The following is a 7,500-nucleotide window of genomic DNA, read 5'->3' as shown; positions in this document are numbered from 1 at the left end:
GTGTGTGTGTGTGTGTGTGTGTGTGTGTGTGTGTATTTACCTAGTTGTATTTTACGGGAAGGGGAGCTATGCTCGTGGTGTCCCGTCTTCATATCTCATTTTATCTAAACTATTTTTAAATTCATGTATTTTTTTGCACACCACTTTCTCATCTAACCTGTTCCAAATGTCTATTTCTCTGTGAGTAAAGCTGTTCTTTTTCATATCTCTTCTATAGCTGTCTTTCTTGATTTTCTTTCCGTGCCCTCTTGTATATCTATCATCCCATTTTATTAGATCCTCTCTATCAATAATTTCTATGCCTTTCATGATTGTGTAAATAGCTATCAAATCTCCTCTCTCTCTTCTTTGCTCTAGTGTCTGTAGCTCAAGTTTTGCTAGCCTCTCTTCATACGATAGTTTTGAGAGTGTTGGTGCCAATTTTGTAATTGCTCTTTGTATTCTTTCAAGTTTTGTTATACATTTTTTTTTTTGTACTTGGTGACCACATCGTTGCTGCATATTCCAATCTTGGTCTTATCAAAGTGATTAGTATTTTCTTCACCATTTCTTCATCCAGGTATGTAAATGCCACTTTGATTGTTCTTACTAAATTATAAGTTTCTCCAAAAATCTGATTTATATGTTTCTCAGGTGACATATTATTCATAATAATGACTCCCAGGTCCTTCTCATTTTCTACTTTTTTTATTCCTTCTCCTAATTTATATGATCCTACTATTCCTTTTTAGCTTTTTCCAAATTCCATTATACTACACTTTTTAATATTGAACTCCATCTCCCACTTCCTACTCCACTCCCATACTTTATTGAGATCACTCTTTAGTGACTCACTATCTTCTTCCGTGTTTACTTTTTTATTAGTTTTGCATCATCTGCAAAGAAGCTCATATAACTTTCAATTTCTTCATCCATATCATTAATATATATAGCAAACATTATTGGGGCCAGAACTGTTCCTTTTGGAACACCACTTATTACTTCATCCGTGTGTGTGGGGGGGGGGTGAAAGAGAGAGAGAGTGTTGTAGTACCGTCAACAAGTACGTACCTTCGTTTCAGTTACAATTTTCTTTGTTACCCCAGCCATGTTGTTCACATTTTTTTTCTATCATTTAGTCTCACTGGTTCATCTGAGACTTCTCTGAGCATAGTTTTGGGTTTTGATTTAATTAATTATATATATATATATATATATATAAATATATATATATATATATATATATATATATATATATATATTAATTTTATTTAATTCCTCCTTTGTGGGAGAGAATGATCTTACTAGCTCAACATACATTAACACTTTGCTACAGAGATCTTATTACATTAATTTATTATTCTCAACAGTTACCCTAGTAATTTTCATATGCAATTAACCAACAACCTTAAAGATTTATCTCCCTTTTTGAAAACAGAAACAACGTTTGCCTGCCTGTAAGCAATAGGTACAAATCCAGTATCTACCGACTTATTAAGTATTTCCGTTAACTGATCGCAGATTTCAGATTTACACTCTTTGACTCCTTAATTAACTCTTGTTTTACCTTAGCCCGTTTGTTTTCCATATCTTCTAGTTTCTTAGTAAGTCTATTAGTTTCTTTAGATTGATATCTAATTCAGTACTTATCTTGTGGCATTCGTTACGAAACCCATGATTTCATCTATCACACTGCCGTCTCTCATCACCTACACGTTATTTCACTTTGGGCATGCGCAAATTCAACGTCACCGCTTACGTCACTGTCGTATTCATAGCCGATCATGAAACTGGTTAATGGTATGGCTTTTATGAATAGAGACAAATCTTAAAACAAAAAAGAGAAAGTAATATCTAACTTCTACATTTATTCATTTGTTTATTTTAACTGGCATTTCTAACTTCTGTATCTTTCCTTGAATCTCTCTCTTTTACCAATTATATGACTCCTCTTCGGTGAGTATTGTTAACAAAACACTACTCACTGACTAACACGGCCAGGGAAATTGTTTCTCTTGACTTGTAAGTTAAATACAAACCCTGACAGCATGGAACCATTATTTCTTGTCCGGTTAGTATCGTATTTTGTCATATGTTGTTGTAGCATAAGGTAAGGGGCATGGAGCAGTTGAGGGGAGAGAATATCCTGAAAGGAGAGAACAGCCGAAGCTGACACTCATTATTTGAGTAAAAATAGCTTTCATCCTTCGGGACAATAACGTACCAAAGAAGTGCTCCAATAAAATTGGTGTAGAAAAGATTTGCGTAGAGAGAGTAGGTGTTAAAAGTGATCAGGACTATGATGATACTGTGATGATTCTGTGAACCATGGAAGGGAGTGGGTGGAGGATAGGGGAGGTTAGGGAGTGGCTATGTGTGAAGGATATTGTGACGCAGTTCGAAGGGATTTCTCCCCGCCTTTAGTAGTACTGCATGAGGGGACGTAGAGGGGGGGGGGTCGCCAATTAAATGAAACGGCCTTGCTGTGGATATGCTATGTCTTTCTGCATTACTTCTGACCCGGGGCGGTGGACGAGATGATGATCCGTTGTCCAAGAGGAACCAAGATGAGAGGGAGGGAGGGAGGGGAATTATGCCTTTTGATTTTGGCTACCTCTCTTCTAAGGGTGAAAAACCCCTTGGTATATGTATGTATTATTATTACTCTTATCATTTTTGTTTTTTATAGGATGGAGATTAGTTTCCTGTTATAAAAGAATGTTGAGTAATTTGATCCGTTGAGGTGTCATTAAAGCCGTTAAAATGTCGACATCATAAAACATACGGTACTCGACCGGTTAGTATCTAGTGCGAAATATTTTTCAACGTTGATGTTAGCAATTCCCTTTAAGATTTTAAGGGTTTGTATCAAATCCTTCTGGGTCTCTATTTTTTATCATATAGAAAGAATAGGTTAAATGATTGAGGCGATTTTGGTATAATTTGTTTATTTGATATATTTGTGGCTTGACGCTGTACCCTTTCTAATCTCCCAATTTAGGTTTAAGAAGGAAATAGGCAAGAAATGGTATACCAACAGAGTGGTTAACGAATGAAATAGACTTAGTAACCATGTAGCAAGCGCTGAAACAATGGGTTGTTTCAAGAGGAGATTAGTTAACTTTATGGATAATGATGACATGGTAAGTGTAGGTCTTATGGTCTATTGCAGTTTCCACCATTCTTATGTTTCTAATGCCTTTAATGAGGTTGGGAACCATCTGAAAGCAGCATATTCCAAGTGTGGGCAGACCACTGAGGTATATAATTGGTTGAAGATAGCTACTTTGGATCGTGCTATCAGACCCAGTATCCTGTTATCTTCCCCTGGACAAAAAGCCTAAGTGTTGCTTTAACTGATAATTGCACCAAGATCTTTTTCATTTTCTTCTTTTTGTATCCTTATGATTTGTGGTCGTATTTAGCATTATTTTTACTAAGGTCTGCGACTTTCAACTTGGGTTCAATTTCATTAGTCAATTTTGAGATCATCAAACTTGTTTGTCTCTCCTTGAATATTCATTTGATCCAACTGATCATTTGCTTGTCTGCTCAGTTTAGTATCACCAGCAAATATGGAGACAATTGATGTAGTCCACAGTCAATGTCATTGAGATATACTATGGATAAAAGTCTCTGACTAAGAGAAAATTAGAGTGAGTAGGGAATGGGATGGGGGGGGGGGTTGAGGAGTTATGTGTGAATGATATTTTGACGCAGCCCAAAGGGATTTCTCCCGCCTTCTCTTTTTTCTGCATGAGGGGACGGAGAAGGGGTGGGGGATCGCCGATTAAATGAAACGGTCTTGCTGTGGGTGTGATGTGTCTTGCAGCATTGCTTCTGACCCAGAGAGATGTGCGAGATGCAAGGATGACCCGTCATCCAGGAGGGGCCAAGATGGGAGGGAGGGAGGGAGTGTAGGTGAATGGGAGTGTGGTGGGTGGGGATGAAATGGGTGGGAGTGGAATTATGCCTTTTGACTTTGGCTGTCACCCTTGTAAGGGGTAAAAACCCCTTGGTACATATATATATATATATATATATATATATATATATATATATATATGCAGAAAGATCACTATTAACAACACGTGATCCACAAATTTTGCTGGTAACCACTAAGGAAATCGGAAGAAAACAGTATATCCCAAGCGCTTTCGTGTAATTCACATCTTCATATACAGAAAAAGTTGTATTACAAAGAGGTTTAAAAATAACAAGATTATACCCTAGGAAAGGAACAGGCAAGGTGTGAGATGTTACAAAATTAAACACTAGGAAAGGAACTGGCATAGCACAAGATGACACGAAATATTACACTAGGAAATATTTCGTGTCATCTTGTGCTATGCCAGTTCCTTTCCTAGTGTTTAATTTTGTGACATCTCACACCTTGCCTGTTCCTTTCCTAGTGTATAATCTTGTTATTTTTAAACCTCTTTGTAATACAACTTTTTCTGTATTCCCCTGAAGATGTGAATTACACGAAAGCGCTTGGGATATACTGTTTTCTTCCGATTTCCTTAGTGGTTACCAGCAATATATATATATATATATATATATATATATATATATATATATATATATATATATACATATATATATATATATATATATATATATATATATACATATATATATATATATATATATATATATATATATATATATATATATAATATATATATGTATATGTATATGTATGGATAAAAGTGGCCCTAGAAAGAAACACTGAGGAACGCCATTCGTAACATCCTCCCAGCTAGGTGTTTTATCGTTTAGATCAATTCGCTGTTTAAGAATGTTTAATCAATTTCTAATACAGCTTAGCAGGTTAAATTGTATTCCATACGAAGCGAGTTTAGTTAGTAGTCTTTCTTGCGAGACAGTATCAAAGGCTTTTTCAAAGTCCATGCATACAAAATCTACAGTGATACTTTTGTTGTAGCTCGAAATAACTACATAAAATTCTGGAACTCTAGTTGCGCAAGAACATTTACGTCTTTCACCATCAGTTGTGTTTCACTTACTGCTAACTCATCATTCTTTTCATTGACGTACTAATGGTCTCCCTATTTCATTTTGCCTCATTCGCATCCACAAAATAATAGTTAGAGATTTAATCTTCATCTCAGACACTTCTTTTGCATTAACTCCCTGGAAGAGAAACTTGGTCTCAGTAATGGATTGAAATTGGACGAGATTAAATTTAAGAAGGAAATAGGCAGGAACTGGCTTACCAATAGCGTTGTTAACGAATGGAATAGACTTAGTAACCACGTAGTGAGCTCTGAAACTATTGGTTGTTTTGAGAGAAGATAGCTTTATTGATGAGGATGACAGGTGGTAATGGACATGGAACTGTCTAGTGTAGGCCTTATGGTCTCTTGCAGTTTCCTCCATTCTTAGGTTCTTAAGTTCGTACAGAGAAGGGGATTCCAAATCCCTTCATTCTGTTCCATATAATCGCAATCTACGATAAGCATAAAACATAAGGAAATGGAAACAAGAATGGTAAAGGTTAGATCCAAAAAGGAGCAGCAGAAAGGAGGGAGAGCAGAAGTGAAAAAGTTAGTCAATATTCCTCTATGACCCGAGATTTGTCTCTGATATAGATCAGTGTTGTGTGACTCTTATCCATAGGGATACTAAAAAGCTCTTAGAATATTGACTCAACGTAGCAATACAGTCAGTATTTCAGTACACCGATTAAGCTTATAAATCATTCAGTCAAGAGATTTGTTATTGCTCTTTGGAAAAAAAAAGTGCAAGACATTGTGGTATAAGGTGTTCTGTGTTTTCATTGTTGTGGTTACACCTAAAATAATTGGAGTCTGTTACCAGACCGGTTCTGTGTTGGTGTTGTATAAATGTTGGGTGATGACCTGACAGTAGGTGCAGCAATGCAATGCTTGTATTAGGAGTGATTTTTCCACTGGGTTGATTCTTTTGTGAATTTAGTGAAGTAGAAATTGCATAATCTTCCATTTATTCAACGTTTCGTCTTTGATAATACATCTTCATGATTGTCTCATGTCATTACAGTTGTTGTTTTATAATCTGAGCATGCATTGTTTTTATAGACCTATTGTGGGTAGGTTGTTGTGTTTGTCGTACTTATGCCTATTTAGCTACTTTTTTCTTCCAGAAGGAAACGAATTTAATTTTAGTTATGAGTGCGTGAAGCACTGTACCCCATTAATCTAAACGAAACAAAAGCTATTTTCACTCTTTGGCAAGATTTTGGTTCGTAGCTCTCAGATTCAATTGAATTGTATTCCTTTAATGAAAAAAGAATGATGAGAAACTTCAATTCAATCTGAGAATCTCAAAAAAATAGCACCACGCTAAGATCTGGATTGTAGTTCTAAGATATTATATTATCGTTTATTAAATTATCGTTTCATAAAGAAAACAAACATGAAACAATAAAAATTACAAATGAATACATTTTAAGATTTACAAGACATAATGTACCATAAAAGTGAAGAAAATCCTTGCCTCGTTTGAGGAGATGGGATACAGGCTTGCAACCTCCAAATAACCATAAATCTGTGTAAGGTTACGGCAAATGGATTCACAATCTCTACCACTGGGATTTGAACCATTAGCTGTACAATTGCTTCCCATGGCCAACATGGTGCAACGGTAACGTCGTTGCCTCATGGTAAGGAACTTGTTAAACTATAAATCTAATTCTCTCACTGTTTCTCGACTTTAGTGCTTTTCTCTGGCTGCTGCTAAAAGTGATTTTATTTGACTAAGGGAAGCTCCTTCCGAGATGAAGAGATTAATTTTCTTCTTGATCCTTTCTCGATTAATCAAGTGCGTCTCGAGCTATTGTGGTAAACCCTTTTTACCCATTTTAGTGTTTACTCGAGTTCTCGCTTGATAATTTGATTCAGTTAAGGGAAGATATAGAGGTAATAAAAATGGTTTATTCTAAAATAAGATTTATATTACTATCTACAAATTTACAACTACTTTTTTTTTTAATCCCTACCGTCACAGATGCTTTCCGATTATAATTTTACTCAGATTAGTCTTCTCTATGATTAGTTATCATATTAATCTAGACCTGGATGGGAAAACAGGATACTATCTCGAGTGACTGGAAAGAGCGTATCAATTATTCCATTGAATTTCGGGGCTGGCAGGATAAAAATGTTTGCCAGAACGGTGTCCGAGAGGCAGGTGCTAGGTATTGATTAATTACAAGGCATTCCACCTAGCCTTTCTTGAGCTTTCTTACTGTTCCTTTTAACTTTTGGTTCAAAGCGATCCAATCTGACAACTTCGATTTGAATCTGGGGTAGGGAAGTCTTCTGTTCAGTTGTCCGAACGGAGTTCCAGGATGTTTTTGCCCCTTCAGTCCAGGGTCAGAGTATCTCTTCGTACGTAGGTTTAGCCCTCAGCTTCTCTAGCGTAGGCTGGAGCAAGGTCAGTATGAGAGCAGAGCGGGACAGTATTAGGGGGAGGACATATTTGAACAGAGTCTAAAATAAATTACCATGGATAGAC

This window comes from Oratosquilla oratoria, chromosome 2 (genome assembly GCF_046742065.1).
Source record: "Oratosquilla oratoria isolate Oo_2021 chromosome 2, ASM4674206v1, whole genome shotgun sequence".
Classification (NCBI taxonomy): Eukaryota; Metazoa; Arthropoda; class Malacostraca; order Stomatopoda; family Squillidae; genus Oratosquilla; species Oratosquilla oratoria.
Note: the sequence above shows the minus strand (reverse complement) of the source record.